The 18,401-nt window shown below is 45.6% G+C and overlaps 1 protein-coding gene across 16 annotated transcripts in view; it reads right to left on the reverse strand.

The window, feature by feature from the left end:
• HIVEP2 (HIVEP zinc finger 2) overlaps window positions 1-16,923 on the reverse strand; it is a 141,569-nt gene extending 124,646 nt beyond the window's left edge. For 3 of the 16 annotated variants that reach the window (XM_075035861.1, XM_075035860.1, XM_075035870.1), the window contains exons 1-3: window positions 16,491-16,923; window positions 10,579-10,683; window positions 6,256-7,388 (exon numbers count right to left, since the gene is read on the reverse strand). The gene's annotated coding sequence lies outside the window, so the exon portion shown is untranslated. Of the gene's footprint in view, window positions 1-6,255; window positions 7,389-10,578; window positions 10,684-13,889; window positions 15,528-16,490 lie in introns of those variants that run through there. The other 13 variants (XM_075035871.1, XM_075035867.1, XM_075035875.1 and 10 more) reach the window with 9 other exon arrangements.
• Window positions 16,924-18,401: the final 1,478 nt, after the last annotated feature.

Here is an 18,401-nt window from a genome sequence, read left to right on the forward strand (position 1 = left end):
TCTACCCTTTCCTTTAGAAGTAACTTTTTTCAAAGACAGTTTATCTTGAAGATTCACTGCCCAGTTAGCATGAAGAAATCTCTACTGCTTCTTGTTCTGATGTTAGCTTGAAGACTCAATCCTGAAGGCTGTCAGACTGGCACTAATCATCTGAACTCTTTTCAATATAAAAAAAGCAGACAAATGAGTCCTTGGTGGTGGCAATGATTTGCAGTACACAATACACAATCTGAGGAAGAAAATCAGATTTTAACTCTGCATCAAATCAAAGCATTAACTTTAGCAAAGACAGTTTGGATTAGTTCAATCAGAGTAAAGCAATTGGAATCTGGCCCTTAAAAATGTGGGTGATGGATCAGAATCCAGCCCGTATCATACACAGTGATGGGTGTAAGCAGTGATGTTCTCCTCAGAAAGAAAAAAGGGATGAAACCTTCAAAGTACTGTAAGAACACTTCCACTGTGCACAGCATCCTAAACAACACATAACAGAGCCATTCCATTTTCTGAAATCTGACCATAAAGTACCACGCTCACTCAGAATAAGCTTGGTCAACTATTTTTAGCCCCATATCCGAGAATGAAGGAAATGCACCCACAATTTGTACTTTTGACCGTACTGAGACAATTGCCGCATGGCACAACAGCAGCATGTGGCCAGGCTGTGTAGCCATTCAGCACCGGCACATGGTATTGCAATAGGCAATTTTCATACAACTCTGGCTGCCTGTTACAATAGTGTCTGTGAAAGAGCAGAGAATATAATAAGGAACAGCAGTGTCTTCACACACCCATCCACGTCCTCAGAGTTAATCTTCAGGTAATTACATCTTGTTGTTCTGTTAGCTGAACAATGGTATTAAACCATCTCTATCATGGTTTGAGGTGAGAAAGTGCCCTATGTTCTCTGCAGTATACTTTGTATCCAAATATGACCCTAATATTTTAAAATTAACCCTATCTGTTGTGTTGGGGTTTTTTCATTTAAAGTTTGACACTTAAAGCAAGGGGTCAGATGCAAACTGTGAACTGGCCTCACTGTCAGTGCCCTTGGTATACCGATGAAAACACATGCTTTTCCACTCCAAAACAAAAGCTGGTTGCTGTAAGTACAAATACATACGGAAAACAACTCTTAAACAAAGTTGGCTACCTACAAAATACCTCACACCTTTACAAATTTCCACAAACTCAGTTATACTTTTACCCTTTACAACCCCTCTGTGTCATACTTAGAACAAAGCCACTATACCGCGTCACTCAGGAATTTAAACTACGTACAAGGTTTTCATAATTCTTTCACTTCCATTTGAAGGAATGTTTGAGCGGTGCAAGTAGAAAAGCCATTCTCTTGAGCTCTTTTGTTGAACTGTCTCATCACTAAGGGAATTCTCTCAAGCAATCCTATAAACAGGTAATTAAAATATCCTGGGCCACTTTTATGAGGAAAACAAGGCAAATAAAGATGACAAGGTCCAAGCTGCCAAACACCTGATAGCAGGTAATTATCTTCAAAATATAGGTGGCAGAAAACAGAAGTGGGGGGCTTGTTTTTCACTGTGAACCTGGTACCCAGCCTAAATATGGCAGTACGCGGGATGCAGCATGACAGGCTGCCCACCGCTGAAGGGGCACGATCCAAGCACCAGTCAAGTGGTGGCAATCAGAAATCCCTGAGGCATCCCCCATCATCTGCCTTCCCATCTACTGCACTCGGCTGCCCGGTGCCATCCTCTCCTGCCCCAGGAGGACTCTGCCACCAGCACTGGTCTCTCCCTCCACATACCTCAGGGGGTCTCCAGACATGAGGACGCACAGCCTCCCCTTCAGAAGCTACTGGAAAAACACTACAGTGCAAAGAGAAAAACGCTACTGTGATTATGTGGTAAGGATTTGATTTAGGATGAAAACATAAACGTCACATTTCAAATGGGATGATCCCAGACGTTTCAGGTGCATGTGAGTGTCCACAGACATACACTGTGAGAGTGTGTATGTGTGTGTTTTGTGTGGGTATACGTATGTACATACGTACAGTCATATATGTGTGAGTGTATATATATAAAATAACATATATGTATGTGTGTATATATTATAATATATATACACACACATAAAAAATAAATATACAAAAGCGATATGGCTAAGTGGAAGCAAAACCCTGTGATTGTAACTATCTTTTATAAGTAATGACTTACGGAGATTGTTTGGACAAAACACATTAAGTCCTGGAAGCTAAGTGGAGGCTTGCTCAAGTATTTATATTTTATTTCAAATGTCTAATCAAGACAAAGCAGATCTAAACCCCATGTTTAAGAACCTGCAGTGTTCAACAATAGGTAACCTAATTTCAAGAAACCAAAAGCAATTGCTAAAATATTTATTGAAATTGCTTTCATGGAAACAATGAGAAAACACTATAAAATTGTTAAAAATATTAAATCAACTTGACTGCTTCTGTATCTCATGAATTCAACAAGATCCTAGGCAACAATAATATTTAGAATAAATATTTTTCTTACGGGAATAACACTGTCAGTCAAATTGACCAGATGATATCAATTAAAAAAACAAAGATTAGATACAGAAAACACATCTACTGACTTAAAAACCAAACTGTGCGAGTACAAAACTTAAGTTTAAGACGACATTTACTTTTCCTTTCAAAGATCTTCTTTCATAGGCTTTTTTCCCTTACAGTGTTTTGAACTAATTTCAATCCAAATGACAAAAATCTGTTCACTAAAACTTCAGAAAGCACACACTACTCAGTGTAAAATACTGCACACATACACAAATATAAATATTAATATATCAAAGACAAACCCAATACCGATTCCAAGTTCTGCACTTACACTATATGCCCACTTCAAAAAAAAACGGAGACAAACAGCGAAATAAATAAATAAAAATCAGTGGTACAAAAATACAGGAACTTTCTACGTAATATACCATCTGTTCCACCAGAAAGCCATGCTGCAGCAAGCCACAGGGGCTACAGCTATGAAAAGCCCTTGTAGAAGAGCCAAGCGCTGTAATGAGCAGTTTCAGAAGCTGTGGAAAATCGTACCAGCCACCACAGTAAGGAAGCAGCCTGCAATGCGCTCAGTGGGAACTTGCCATCCCCCCGTCCCACAGGCAGGGGCGACCCGGGCTGCCACGATGTCCTCAGAGAGCTCCCCAGATCTTGCAAACCACAGGTCACAGGTTTACGGCGTACCAGTAAAGCCGGGCAGTGCTGAGGAGCAAGCGCTAGTTGTTTGAGGTTGTGGTGTTTTACCATGGCTTTTTACGGGAAAGTTTTGTCTCCAGAGTTACAGACACAGTAAAGTAGATTTCCCCAACTCCTCCACAGACCACACCTCCGCTGATACTGCTGCTCCCTGCTCTTGTACTACAAATCTAGTATCTGCACACAGAAATAGTTTCCGGAGCATGGGAATGGGCACCCTAGTAGGCCTGCTACCCCTGAGGCTCATTAAAAATAGGAGCTGCTGTTGCATGCCAGATGCTTGCTCACTGTTGTGTACCTTACAGCAAACAAAGTGCAAGTCTTCCAGCCACTCGGGCAAAGCGGCAGGCAGGAGAGACCCAGATCAAAGAAGTACTAAGGGATGCTCTGTTATGGTTAGGAAGGCCAATTAAGGTGTGCATCCCTCTCCTTCCAGCTGGCAAAGTCTCAGGTACTCGGGATTATGGAGTAAGAATGTACTTCTGCCGCTTCTATTATTATTCATTAGGCATGCATTAAAAAGGTATCCCACCTTTCCAGCCTTTGGTTGCAGTATCACACCAAATACAGGCTTTAGGGCAAGGTCCAAGTCCTTTAAACCATGCTTGTAAAGGCTTTGCTTTTGCTCTCTGTCACCATTCCCAGAACAAATGATGGAATCACAGAACCCTGAGCAATTAGGAGACCATACCTGGACTGGAGGGAATTCATGAGCCAACACATTATCATAGCTCTCATTAATAAAATAATAAACTGTGCAATTACAGTGGGTTGTACCCATACCTCAGGGTACGCAGTAAGGCACAAATTTAGAAATGGAATGTTTCCAACAACCAACAACAACTTAAACAGGCAAGGATCCTTATCAAACAATTAGGTTACTCAAGAACTACTCCAATAACTGCCCCTTTTTGCCCAAGGTTATGCATTCTAAAATCATGTCATAAGCTTTGGTTGATCTGGGCTTTTTCCTTTTCCTTTCTTATTTTGTTTGCAGTATTTAAAAAAAGAAAATAGCTCATCTCCCCTCTAATCAACCCATCAGGTGCAAGATTCTTTCAAAATTACATCTAAAAATGGGAAAGTGCAAAGAGAAACTCAGTTATCAGTGATAAGCCAATTCGGGTCAGTGCTACTAGGGTTCAGATGGAGGACTAGATACATAGGACAGGCAGGTGACACTAAAATGAAACATCACACTAGAACCTTGCAAACCTATTGTAAATACTGTTTTCTTGCATCTTTTTTTATGCTGAACTGTACCAGAAGCGGGGGGAGGGGGAGGGGGGAGGGAGGGAATCTCTGAAATTATGCCACTCGAAACAAGAAGGTACCAGACATTATAAAAAAAAAAAAAAAAAAAAACAGAATTACATCATGCCCAAACTGAAATGAAATGCAAGTTTCTCACATCTTAACAACCAGTTCCAAACCCAGACAATGGGATTTCACTGGGGAAACAAGCATACAAGACAGGTAAGGTACAGTCCAAGCTCCAAGCTCACAAACTCTGCTGGAACTATGATCCCCTCAGGAAACCAGCAAGCTCCTTTCTCAGATGGGTTATAACTACCAACAAAAAAAAAACAACCAAAAAAAAAAACAACCAAAAAAAAAAACAACCAAAAAAAAAAACAACCAAAAAAAAAACCAACCAAAAAAAAAAACAACCAAAAAAAACCCCAACCAAAAAAAACCCCAACCAACACCCCACAGCTCTAAGCCACTGTCAGCTCCAACACTTGTACCTAAGACATCACACATTTTACATTCAAATCACAAAGAAAGCACCTTGGGGTAGATAATATATCTTTACTCTTTCTTTCCATATTACCTTATACCATCTGGCAATGTAACAATCATTTTTGTTGAGAGTACCTTTTGTTTTTTACCTTCCCTGCCTGAAGTATCCAGAGGCTGTTTCAATGTAGACAGTTTTTCCAATATTCTCACCTAGTGTTACTATATCCAATGAAGAGCAAACCTTGCATGCTGAAGGTTTCCATTTATAGGCCGAGACAGTCACAAGGAGCACTACTTCAGCAGTGCAAGTCCTGTCTACAGCTGATGGCAAAATCCTGGCCTCATGAACAAGATCAACAACTTCCCATTCTGCACTTTTATTGAAGTCAGGATTTGATCCGAAATGACAGAGTTCTCATTTTATTCACAAGAGACGAGGCAGTTCACACGGTAACACAAGCTGTGCCAAGCACAGTTTGGTGTCATCTTCTCAGCTGTGGGGCACTGATTAGAAAACTGTGAGATGAAGGCAAGATGGTTTTGCACTTGACAGCAGAGAAAGTGAAGGTCAAGCAACAAGATAACAAGTGTTGGCATGATGCAAGTGGTTTTTATGATATCTTTCATTTACATAATCTATTTACACAGGTAGTCTGTTCATTGATTGACTTTCTGGTCACATTTCTACAGCCATCAGACCTGGCACCACTAGTTCAGCCTTGCCACTTCAGTGGCTGTCCTACCAGAGGAGTGAGGGTTCAAGGGCACCACGCACAAGTTGACTGTCATGCACCACCAATGACAGGGCCTCAGAAACGATCCTTTAACCTTCTGACTAGACTAAGAGTGATATGATTATGGCCTTCAGAAACAAGAGGATATAAAAGGAATTGAAAGTGCTTCAACTTAGAAAGCAAACATCTTCAGGGTCCAACAAGACATGACCTTGGCTGAATCAGTCACAGGCAATAAAATGGGCCATGCAGTTACTGACTCTGCTGACATCATCATATCAGCAATGTATCAGTACAGTGAGTAACACTTTAGAAAGATCACCCGGGCAGATTCTGATACCCCTTGCACCAAAGTGAAACCACAGCAGTTCATCATAGAGAGCTAATACAATTTTTTTACCTGTTTAACAAAATATGGCTGTTTATATGCATCTATACACACACTTGTGAAAAAAATGCTAATACTCACACATAAATAATGCAAGTGAGTTTATTTATTAGAAATATTTTCTTTGATATTTAAATAATAGCAGCAGTGGAACCTACACTGAATCTAGGACAAATCTTCCACTCCGTGACAAACAAGCCAGACCTGCAACCACGAGCTCTCATGAAGTCAGTCCAGGTATACTGTACTGTGAAGGAGACAGAACATGACTGGAGGTAAAAACTATGATCACATAAATGTACATAAGTGTATATGTATATACTTATACACGCATGCTTAAATATTTTTCACACAATATGGTAAAACCCCTCAATTTTCTGGTGTAATCTGTTTATTTTTATGGGAGAACATCAAAGCAGGAGCCAAAAAAATGCATTTTTGGCTGAGATAAAAACACAGGTGTAATCCCATCATCTGGATGTGACACTGTCTGAATTATGTAATGAAACTGGGAAGCACAGCACTTGGTTTTCTAGTGTGTGAGTCTGTAAATAGCCACAAAATCTATTTATTACACTCTTGGCTTGCCAGACAACCCACTTGACTGAGAAAGAGTTAGTCAAAATTGGTTTCATTTATTCCCCTGCTTGCTAGTTAACTGGGTTGAACTAGTGACGAGAATCAAATGATGCTGCAACTAAATTAAATCAAAACAGTGCATAAGCAAATGTAAAGAGAAATACCTGCAAGCATTGAGCAAGGTATGAAGGCATTGTATTGTGTGTGTACATTATCTGTGGAGGTGTCAAACAATGGAAGTTAGAGGATGCTACCACTGTATCTGAGACGGTGCCTTCTATCAGATCTTAGCTACTCATCAAGACACACTTGTACAACTTGCAACTGGACAGGGATTTTAAAGGCTGGAGTAGTAAAATTCTTTAGGTTGAGGACTTAATGTTAGAGGGAGACTTGATCTGATAAAAATAACTTCTTGTAGGCAATTAAAATCCACTGTCAGTCACATTCAAACCTCCCCTCCCCATCTTATTTATCTTCCCCTCTAGGCCTCATTCTCAGTCAGCATACATCCAAAAATGCCTATTTAGCATCCTCGCTTTCTTCTTTAATTACTAAGGCTGTGAGAGAAAAAGAGAAAGAAAATTAAAAGGTTTCTCTCATGGTCACTCCACTTGTGGAAAATATGCTGCACTGAAGCTTTGGAGAGGTGTGCGTAAAGGAACTCCATCATCCCACGTGTCTTTCTCTTTCCTGTCATGCAGAGGGTGATCTAGGGAGCAAGGGAAGGAAAGTCAGGGTGTATCTACTGAAAGCTACTTGGCTGTTACTACAGAAGAACACGCAAAGACCCCAGACACACCACTGTAAAGCATCACATAGAGGACATGGACTAAAGCTAAAGCAGAGGTTCTTCTCCTTGTACACTTCTCTTTTACAACTGAGTGCGTCTGGGCCAACCTGCCATCATGGAAGGTTCAGGTTTATCAACTCTGGATGCTGAAATCTGTACAACCCAGAAGCACCAAGGTGTTGTATAGACACACTTTGCCCTTGTTCCAAAAGAAAAATTTTGGAGGATCTCATATGCTTCCATTTCCTTCTCTATTACTTTCTCACCTCTCTGCCAAGCCTGTTCGTAAGAACAACGTACAGAGTGACGAATTTTTGTCCACAAAGAGATCACTAACTAATTTAATGGAATCACTGAACAGCTATATGGTAACAGTTTTCAACTATTAGTGAGCTGAGCTAAAAGCAAAGCAGAGAAAATGAAGGTACCATGTCATCCTTTTGTCTCCTGACATTTCACAAACCAAAGTCTTGTCAATAACAAATCAGACCTAAGAAAGACGCTACGGGAACCTTCATACTACTGTATATCAGCTCCAACTTGCAACCTTCCTCCTTTACAGAAACATAGCTGACTCGAAACTGCCCTACTAATTACTCCAAATGATGTAGTAGTTTTACTAACGCATGGCGGATTCTGAAGTTTTTCACCAATAATTAACATTACCCACTACAATAAATTAGGTCAAAGATGAGCACAATTTGTGTATTTTTTTAATTAGTAATTAAGTAAATCAGAGATTAAAATTAAAAAGAGATATGACATATCAAACGTGACAGATAACTTACGAGACCAGCTTTATTGCCCTCTCCACCCCAATATTTTGCCACCATACCAACCTACTGCAGAGGTAGCAACACTGTTATTTGGCATCACTCCAGCTCCAAAACACCTTCCTCTGAGTTTGTATTTCACTCACATCATGCTAACATCACTAACGTCATTTCACTAACATAATTTCCTATTCAAGCAAATTATATAAATGACTCCTATCCTTACACTTATCACAAATTTCTTCAGGTGTATTAGTAACATCTTGCTAAGCCTGTATCAAAATTCAACTGTACCTCACAAAATTAAATACATGTAGCTTATCCATTATTTAAGCCTTAAGAAAACAAAGATTCTAGCCAAGCAGCACTGTGAAAATATCCACTAACTTTTAGAGGAATTTTGCTAGCATTGTAGGACCAAGCACAAAATAATGGAACAGGCTGCAAGTTCTGTCTGACACAATTTTACTAAGAATGTTGGAAGAAATTATATTCACATAGCTTTGCAGAGATTTTAAAGCAAAATCTCTTTACTCTAAGAGCCTAGTATCACGACCTCTCCCGGTGATCAAAACAGACCATCATATCACACAGCATCAAGATGTCCAACTTTATGGTCTCAAAGTTCATAGTTAAATCCTACCTTTACCAAAGTGTAGAAACTTTTACTGACTTAAACAGGATAGGGAATTTCGTTGTAGGAGTCTATGAATGTCCAGCCAAATACCTTTTTCACTGAATTATCTCAGACAAATGCAGGGAAAAAACACTTTCATAAGCAGCTTCAGAAACTGTGTTCATAAACACAACTGATTTTAAACGGGAAAAAGTCAAAACTAGTCTATCTCTGCTGTTACAGAAGACCATGAATTGTACTCGATTGTCTCTTCTACAACGTTAACAAAATAGTTTTAGAAATTCAACTCTCAAGATTAATCAGTGTTCACAGGTGTCACAGAGGAGTGAGTTAAACACTGTCAGCATGCACAGATGTCAGTTAACCAGGGACCTGCACTACTCTCTAGAGCATCTCTTTTTCACTGCTAATGCTTCTACGGAAAGAAATAAAACCACTCTCAAGCCCCACATAAATTGACAACAGTTAGAGCAAATAAAGATATATTTTCCAGCTAACTATTTTAGCTGCCTTTGAAAGACAAGGAACATGAAACTCCACATACTTTCAGGACTTTTGTGAACAGACTACACTCAAAATGAACTACACTGAGCTATGAAGACTGTTAATAGATGCCAGCAACTTAGTCTCTGTTGAATACTGACTTTGGTCTAAACTAAATAGTTTTTGCTCTAACTAAATAGTGTCACGTCTTGTTGTCAAGCAAGGGTAACCCCAGTTATTATTTCATGCTATTCTTTCTTGACACGCTACATGTGTTTTGTTTTAATGCAAACCACAAATACAAAATATATAAATACAGAAATTGAGCCATTTATCTTATTTAAATGAAAAAAACAATATGCAAGAAAGCCCCACTGTCTAGTAAGACTAATTCTGATAATCTTGATCCTGTCCTGTTAGATTTTGTTAAACATAAAAGTTCCCTTCTGCTTAAGCGCAGCTATTACTCTATAGGAAAACTGCTTATTAAATAATATTATTTCAGCAAAATTAAGCATTCTGCTCTACTAAATTCTCTGAGATTACATCATGTCCTACACCATGTAATTAGACATTTCTTTCAGCTTTTTAAATTGCATATTAGAAAACATCCAGTATTACTCCATATTCATAAATCACTTGATAAGGAGCGCACCCAAGGTCTGACAGTCCACCACCAAGCCCAGCAGAGGAAAATTCCAGGGACACCACTATGGTTAGGGGAGGCAGGGAGGATTAAGTTAGCCCAGTCAGGCCAGCACCAATACTAACCTCTGCAGCCAGAAAAGTCTAAACTTTACTATAAATCATAGCAAATTTTCTGCTTTGTTTTTTCACAAGTGTTTTCTTACGAAGAGGGTCAAACCCTACTTTACTGCGTTACCTTAAAAATGTCACCTGACACTGTAATTTCAATTCCCTTTAGCTCCTTTAGTTTTCACTTTTCTATTAAACTGAACTATACATGCAAATTATCTAACTGCTTTCCTTTGTATGGAATTTCCGATAAATCACTATCTAAAAATGAAACTTTCTGTAGCAATCAAATCTTGACTTCCTCCTGTATGACACAACAGCAATTAAAGCATGCCTTTCAAAAAATACTGTACATCCTTCCCCCCCCCCCCCCCTTTGGCAGCTTACATAAATCAGAGAATTTAGCCAGGGCTGCAGCAGTTTATTACAACTTACTTAAATTGCAATGAAGTGAACTTACATTTTTAAGAACAGAGATATTCTTTACAATTTTTTGTGTGCAGGCTGAAATTTCTTGTATATTAGAGTTGCATTTTTCAGACTCCGTAAGCATATTAGGACAGAACTGTCAATCACAAGAAAAAACAAAACAGAAAAATAATTTTCTCTTAAACACAAATTGAGGTGCAACAAAACAAACCCGTGTGTGTACAAGGTGGCCATAAACCCATTACCAACTATATTATTACATTACTTACAGTTTCTATGTCATTTTTAGAAAGAACTTTTCTGTTGAGATCAAGTCTACACTGACAGAGGTAGAATGTGCATAAACAAACTCAGAAAAATTGATATAATCACTATACAAACTAGTCATATCAGCGCAACCACGTACTGGGGGAATTTGTATCACATAATTACATCCACATTGGTACACTGTATTACTTTAAGAATACTACTGTCTAAGTGGTACATTTTTTTGGTAGGTAGGCCCTGAGATCCCCATCCAGAGAAAGTGGAGGAAAAAACAAGTATAGGTTTTTGCTTACCCATGTATAAATCTATGAAAAAGTAAAAGGCAATATTCCATTTCAAGATACAGTAAAAGAGGCATGCCCAGGAAAGAACAAGGAAATACAGAAACACAAGCAATGTTGTGACCATAAACAGCTGTGTCCACACTTCGATGCTATTACCCTGGCATACAGAGAACAGAGTGACCGTTTTGCAGATGTACAAAATGTGCCTGAAAGGCAAATGAAAATAAGCACCCAGAATCCACAAAACTTCCTCAGAGCAAGAAGAAACTCTTATGTTTAGACCATATTAATGATGGTGAGAAATTAATCACAAGACAATAAAAAACAAGGCAAGAGACTTTTAATTTGACAGGCAAAGATACTTGTACGTCTTCTGACTATTTCACATTGGGGATTTGGAAACACCGCATCAGATTGTTTCCCCTACCCATACCCTCTCACCCCTTTTCCATGCTCACAGCTTTGTGAGAAAGATTTCTGGAGACAAATCTTACTGGGGGCCACCTACTACAAAAGAGCAGTGAGGGTAAAGTCAATTGCATAATTTATGAACAAAAGTTCAGAATGCCTAAGTAAGAGGTATGTGGTGCCTCCCGCTTGCTATTCCAGTAAAAAAAAAAAAAAAAATTTAAAAAATCAAATGTTTCCAGAGATTAACATATTCTTTAAATTCACTGATGATTTCTTAATGTCCAAGTAGGGGCTTGCTAGTTGGTTATCATGGAAAAACTTCCAATACTTGTATTTACAATGGATTTTTGCTCTCAGGCTGTCAGACCAGCAGTTTTACAAGTCCTAATTTCCCTTGAGAATGAAAAAACCAGCCCCAATGAACTGCTTTTTAATATCTCCTGCTGAAATAGAACACTTGTTGCAAAGTCTTATAAAAAATGGTTAAGCCCCAAAAAGAGAAACAAAACTGTACAAAGCTGCTATTTCCTATGAAAATGGCACAGCCAGCTTGAAACTTTCATTCTCCTGTAATAATTCTGTGCTACTTTAATTAAACGTAGCATCCAAAATTATTGATTGAAATATGTGAAAAATACTATTCTCCACTTTCCATCTAGCTTATGCTTCCCCTTGCTGTTTCTTCACTTCTTCAGGAACTGCTAGATAGCTCCTTCTACTGAAGGAAAAAAAGACCAAAACAGTTAAATTACAGGAGAAAACCAAGTAACTTCAAAAATAGTTACTTTAATCTGTGACATACTACTTCAGAGATGCTGTTTAAGAAATGTTAAGAAAAAATAACCTGCCTCTTTAAATAAAAGAATTTTTAAAGCAGTTTCCTCCTAACTTATCGGACCTTTTTCAAATAACAAAGGTATGCAGCCTCTGCACTCAACACTTCTGTGGAGCTCCCAAGAGTATTAGCAATTAACTCTTGCTGAAAACTTTTAACACATCAGATCTAATAATAATTATGTATTCCTCCTGCCAGGAGGACTAATAATTTAAAACCACACACTGTCAGGTTCACCTCTTTTCAATGACTGAGGTTAAGATGGAGAAAACATTTTCCGCTCTTTAGCCTGCGTGAAGGCTAATGACATGAAGAACCAACTTTTGCTGTGCCTGATTTATGTTAGGACCTAAGACAGGCAGAGGAAGTTAGCACTCAACTCTGGCAATTTACCTGGAATTCTTATGCAGAATCAAGTGAGAACTACGTGGAAGTAGTACTTGATGAGCTCTATTTACAGAGCTGGATGGACAGCTATCAACATAACCGACCACAGCTTATTACAAAGCCCCATCATACTCAAATTTGAAAGACAGCTTGAGGTATTTCACAATACAAGTCACATAACTGTGACTTGTATACTCTACAGTAATACTCTTAAATAGCAAACATTTTTCTCTTTGATGGGTAAGTATTGCAGTATTTTGCTAAGTAAACCACTTCTGCCAGACACACAGCTCCTATATTCCCATTACCTTACCGGATATGGTTAAATTTCAAAAGTAGTAACAGTAACTGCCCCTGCTGATGACTTGAAAATTATGAGGAGAGGGACATGCACTTTAATTCTTTTAAAAACAAGCACCTAAATAAATGAATGAATAAACAAAGCAGTTTGACAAAATGCTCAACAATAAATGTCCTGCTTTAAAAACTTCCAGCTTAGTTACAAACATGCAGACCAGTGACATAAGTTTACTCGTATAACTGAGTCCAGCCAATGGTATTAGAAATAGTTAAAAGTCAAAAAAGAATAGCCTTGTAGGGTGCCACCACATAAACTAAACATGATATACTGCCAAACACTCAAGCAGATACATGTACCATTATTCAGCAAGGACCACATGAATGCATATGGCTCTCTGTTTTGTCTTCATAGTAACAAGAAGGTTTGTAAACAGATCTCACATATGAGGCAATCTAGTCACTTGAGAATCTAAAAATCTGCCTTTGTAAAGAAGCATTCTGCACTGTTGCCACACAATTGGACTCAGATACACAATTAAAAGTCCTCTACATTTTTGCTTTGGGACAAGTGCTGCTCAATTTTATTCTTATCCATAGCAGTGATGTTTTAACATGCCACCTCAGCCAGGATGTATGTAACTGCTATGCCCAATAGCCACTGGAAAATAATGTCAACACAATAGCCTACAAAACGTTAAAAATTTGGATTGTTCTACCAACAAAAGTAGTGACACCCTGACTTTGTACCAGATCACTGCTGCCTTTGCACAGCAACCTTAAATGTATTTACAGACGACAGCAGTAACTTTTTAAAACTCACATGGAAAAAACCCTCTCAGACTAATCTACAACACTAACCTTTTTGAAAAATGAGGCAAAGCAAAAAAATCATGAAGAAAATTTCAGATGGTCCATACCTGAAGTTTCAGAAGTGTCTCCTGACTCAAAGGATAAGGAAAGATTTAACATCTAACTGTAAATAAATATAAACCCCAGGCTACAGTGCATCTATCTAAATATGTCCACATGCTGCAAACTAACAGGCAGAGACTCTCCTATCTTTAAAAACAGATGCACTTTTTTAGCATGTCTGCATATCATTTTCACTATCAAAATACTGAGGATTCTGCTCTGTGTCCTCATAACCCGAGGATCAAATTCCTCTGGTAGTCAGTGGTAACTCACAACAACAACAGAATTTAAAAACTGGGCCCCGCTGAATTTGTACCTTGTTAGACCAGCAGTTCTTTTAATTTAGTAATTACTGTAATTACTCGGTGTCCCCAGAAGTCCTAATGATGACCGGAGCCCCCTTGTGCTAAGAGCTGCACAAACACGGAACAGAAGGTACCGTCTGCATGCACAGCTCCACGGAGTTGGGTAACACAGACCTATCGATTAATGGCTTGCTTTTGCCACCCTGACCGCTTCATTTGCTTCGTAACAATTCACAGTATAGATTCATTAGAAGGGGGAAAAGGAAAAAAAAAAGTAACACCCTTGACTAAGTAGGCATAAAATGTTTTCTAAATTTGTTAGCCATGTACAAAACCAGGCAGGTTTGATATTAAAAATGACTTATTTTTTAAATGAGAGCAGGGAAATTATTTGGCTAAACATTTCTGCTGAAACTCATTAGTATTTCTATTAGTTTAACTTAAAAGAGTATTTAAGAATTGCGGTGATAAAAAAAATACTTTTAATGTTTAATTTCTGCAATTAGCATATGAAGGAAAAACAAAAAACAAAAACCAAAAAGCAAACCCACACCACCCCAAAACAACGTTTGACCACTACCGCCAGCTAGTAAGAAAAACAGAGAACTCCTTTTCTGGGAAATTAAGCTCGGAGGACTTTTATCGTTGTCCTGGGGCGAGCCCCGGCCGCCTGCCCGCGGAGACAAGCCGCGTTGGCCGGCGGCCGGCCGAGACCCCGGGCCAGGCGCGCCGAGGCGGCGAGGCCTCCCGCCGGCTTCCCCGCCCGCGGGTCGGAGCTCTGCGGGGCAACACCTGGAGCAGAGACATCGCCCCCTTCCCCCCCGCCACCTCGCAGAGGGGAAGGCCGCGCCCGGCGGGGAGGTCGGGGCGGGCTGCGGGGCATCGCCTGCGCTAAACGCGGGCTTTCCCCTCCCCGCGCCTTGTGGCCCCAACGGCGGGGACACGGCGGGGACGCGGCGCGGCGGGAGGCGGCCTGCGGCGTCCCTGCCCGCCGCGGTGCCGGCGTGAGGTATCCTATGCGACAGGCGCGGACGTGCCGCTTACATAATCACCGCCGGCCGCACACGTACCCCGCGTTACATAAGGGACCGTGCCCCCGGCAGCCCCCGCGCCGCCGGCCCCCGCCCCCGCGGCAGCCCCGCCGGCGGGGGGAGGCGGGCGGGCAGGCAGGGAGGGCCCCGGCGGCGGCCCCGGCCGAGCCCCTCGTTAACCCCCTTCCTGTGGCGTTTACACGTCATGGAACATTCCCGGAACGGGCCAACGTCCCACCCACTTCGGGGAACAGTCACCGCGGCGCAGCGCACGCACACGCGCGCCCCCGGCACGGCGGGTCTCCCCGCACACACGCACACCCCCTGTGCCCGCCGACCCTCTCCCCCCCCCCCCTGCAGCCCGCCCGCGGGGACGTGCTGGCAGCCGGAGCCACCCCCGCCACGCTACTCCCGGCGCCCTGCCCGCCGCCGCGCCGGGTGGCCCCGGGCGCCCTCCCCCCCGCAGGGTGCTTCCCCACCCCCCCGCCCGCAGGGCGCCGGAGGCCGCGGTGAGAGAGCCCCGTCGGGGCGGCCCCCCCGCGGGCGCCTCTCCCCGGCGGTGACCGTGCCCATTCCACGCCACAGGAGGGGATTACGCAAGGCAGCCTGCTCCTCATCTGCATACACTTACAAGCTGGGTATTCCCCACATTTCCTAACGGCGTGTCACCGACAAAGGCCTGTCCCCGGCCCCGTCCGCCTCCCGCGCCGGCTCAGCGGGGCGCCGGGCCCGGTGCCCCGGTGACGGTGCCGGTGACCGCCGGCGCCCACAGCCGCCGCCGCCGCCGCAGAGGTGACTTACCGGTCCGGCGGTTTTACAGCCCCGCCGGCTTCCCCCGCCGGCGCCCTCCCCCGCGCCTCCCGCCGCCTGCCCTCCATTTACCCCTGCAGCCCCGGGGCCGGGGGGCGCCCGGCAGCGGCCGCGCCGCCGGTTGCGCCGGCGTCAGACACCCGCCGCCACCGCCGCCCCCCCCCCCCCGCCCCGGCTCGGCTCGGCAAAGCGCCCTCACTGCCGCGGCCCGCAGCCCAGCCCCGCGGCGCCCCGCACCCGAGTCCCGCCGCCGGCAGCCGCCCCCCGCCGGCGGCTCGGCGCGGCTGTCAGCTGGTGCCGGTGACAGGGGACGAGCGGCGGGCAGGCGGCGGGCAGGGAGAGGAGGGAGGAGGAGGAGGAGGAGGCGGAGGGGGCTGCCCGCAGCAACCGCTGCTGCTCACCTGGGAAGTCACCGAGGAGGAAGGAGGGAAGCCCTCCCGGTGCCCTTGTTGTTGTTGTTGCTGATCCCGCCGGGCGCTCTTGTTGCTCCTTTGCTAAGAGCTTGCCTGGAGTGAGGTGGCTCGCGGTGCTTCTTTATATATAAAGACAGACAGAGATATTCCAGCGGCCAAGGGGCGCCCGCTTCACGCATTTATCTTAAGGCAGGTCATTTCTCTCCCTCTCTTTGGAAAGGATCATCACCGTCACCCTGACAGTGCCGGAGGGGCTGGTGTTGCACGGGGGAGAGAGAGGCGGAGGCCCGGGAGCCGCAGCCCGCCCTGGCCGAGGCGGGAGGGAGCGCTCCGGGCTGCAGGCGGATCTGCCGGGCTATTCCTGGCACCACTTCCCAGAACACAAGTTACAGGGCGGCGAGCGCAGAGCGAGCGCGGGGAGCGCGCCGACCGTGACGTCACCGGGTCCCCCCGCGCGCCGGCGGGGAGCGAGCGGGGCGCGACCGGCAGCGCCCGGCCGCGGGGTGATGGGCGCTGCCCGCCCGCGTGTGCGCGTCCGTGTGTGTCGGCGTGTGCCTTCTGTGTGTGTGGGGGGGGGGGTGCGAGGCGGCGGCGAGGGGAGAGGTGCGCCGTGCCGTGCAGCCGGGGAGGGGAGGGAGGAGGCAGGGCTTCGGAGGGCGAAGCCGCGGCCTCTCCCCGCCGGCGGAGATCGCCGCTCCCCCTCCCCCGCTCCGCCGAGGGAACTCCCAGGAGAGCCAGTCCCCGACTCGCCGGGCGCAAGTCGCGCGTCCTCCCGGCCTGAGGATTTCCTCCGAGGACGCGGGATCCTCCTGCCCGCCCGCCCGCCCCCCCCTCCGCTTCCTTTTTCTCCCCTCCGCCCCCTCGCTCTTGCCTAGTCAAGATCGCGTTATCTGTCAGGGAGAACAATACGACGCCAGGGCTCCCCGCGCCGGCCGCCGTCCCCGGCTTCACAACCTGCCTGCCGGCGGCGCCCACCCGCCCGGCCTCGGCAGGCGCCGACGGAAGCGGGCACGGCTCTGCCCGCAGGGCGGGCGGGCGGGCGCCCCGGCCCTCGCTCACCACTCGGTACGCGGCCCTTTAAAAGGGGCCGCGCAGCACACCGGCACGGCGGGGCTCGCCGCCGCCCCGGAGGGCAAGGAGCCCGCCGGCGGCAGGCACGCCGAGGGCGATCCAGCCGCCCCGGCCTCTGCCGCAGACACACGCATTTATTTTAACAGCCTCTCGCCGTCAGCGCCGCGGCGAAGCGCCTTCCCCGGGGCGGCCCGTGCCACCGGGAGGACGGACGGACGGACGGTACCTCACGCCGGCTAACGGCCCCGCGGCGCTCGCGCCCCCACTTCCCCCCGCCGCCGCCGCTCACGGGGCTGCCCGCAGCCAATCAGCACCCGCGACGCCCGGCGGCGGGGCGGGGCCGGGCCGGGGCCGGCGGCCGAGCCGGTTTCCCGCCGCAGCCGCAGGACCCCCGCCGGCCCCGGAGCCGGCCCGCCCCCGGGGCAGGGGCGCCGCAGGGGGAATACCGGCCCGGCGGGGCGAGCCGAGGCGGTGCTGGCGCTTCCCGGGAGCGGCCCACCCCTCTCCCGCCGCTGCGAGCCGACCGCCGGCTGTCGGAGCCGTCGCTGAACCAGGACCCGGCCCGGGTCCCGCACCGGCACCCGCCCCGCGTCCTGGGGCTGACGGCGGCTTTGAGTTAGCGAAACCCGGGCGGGGTCACGGGGAAGAGCATTGGTTTTCCTTACGTTTGCCACGGCCGCTCGGGGAGCGAAGTCCGGGCGGCTGGTTCCCCGGCCCGGCCGCTTCGGCAGCGCGGGGGTCCCTTCTCGGCTCCCCCCGGCTCGGCTTCGCTGTGGGACAGGGGCGGGCCGGGGTTTTAATTTTCAGAGCAACATAACTTTCTTTTGG

The sequence above is a fragment of the Buteo buteo genome, chromosome 9 (assembly GCF_964188355.1).
Source record: "Buteo buteo chromosome 9, bButBut1.hap1.1, whole genome shotgun sequence".
Lineage (NCBI taxonomy): Eukaryota > Metazoa > Chordata > Aves > Accipitriformes > Accipitridae > Buteo > Buteo buteo.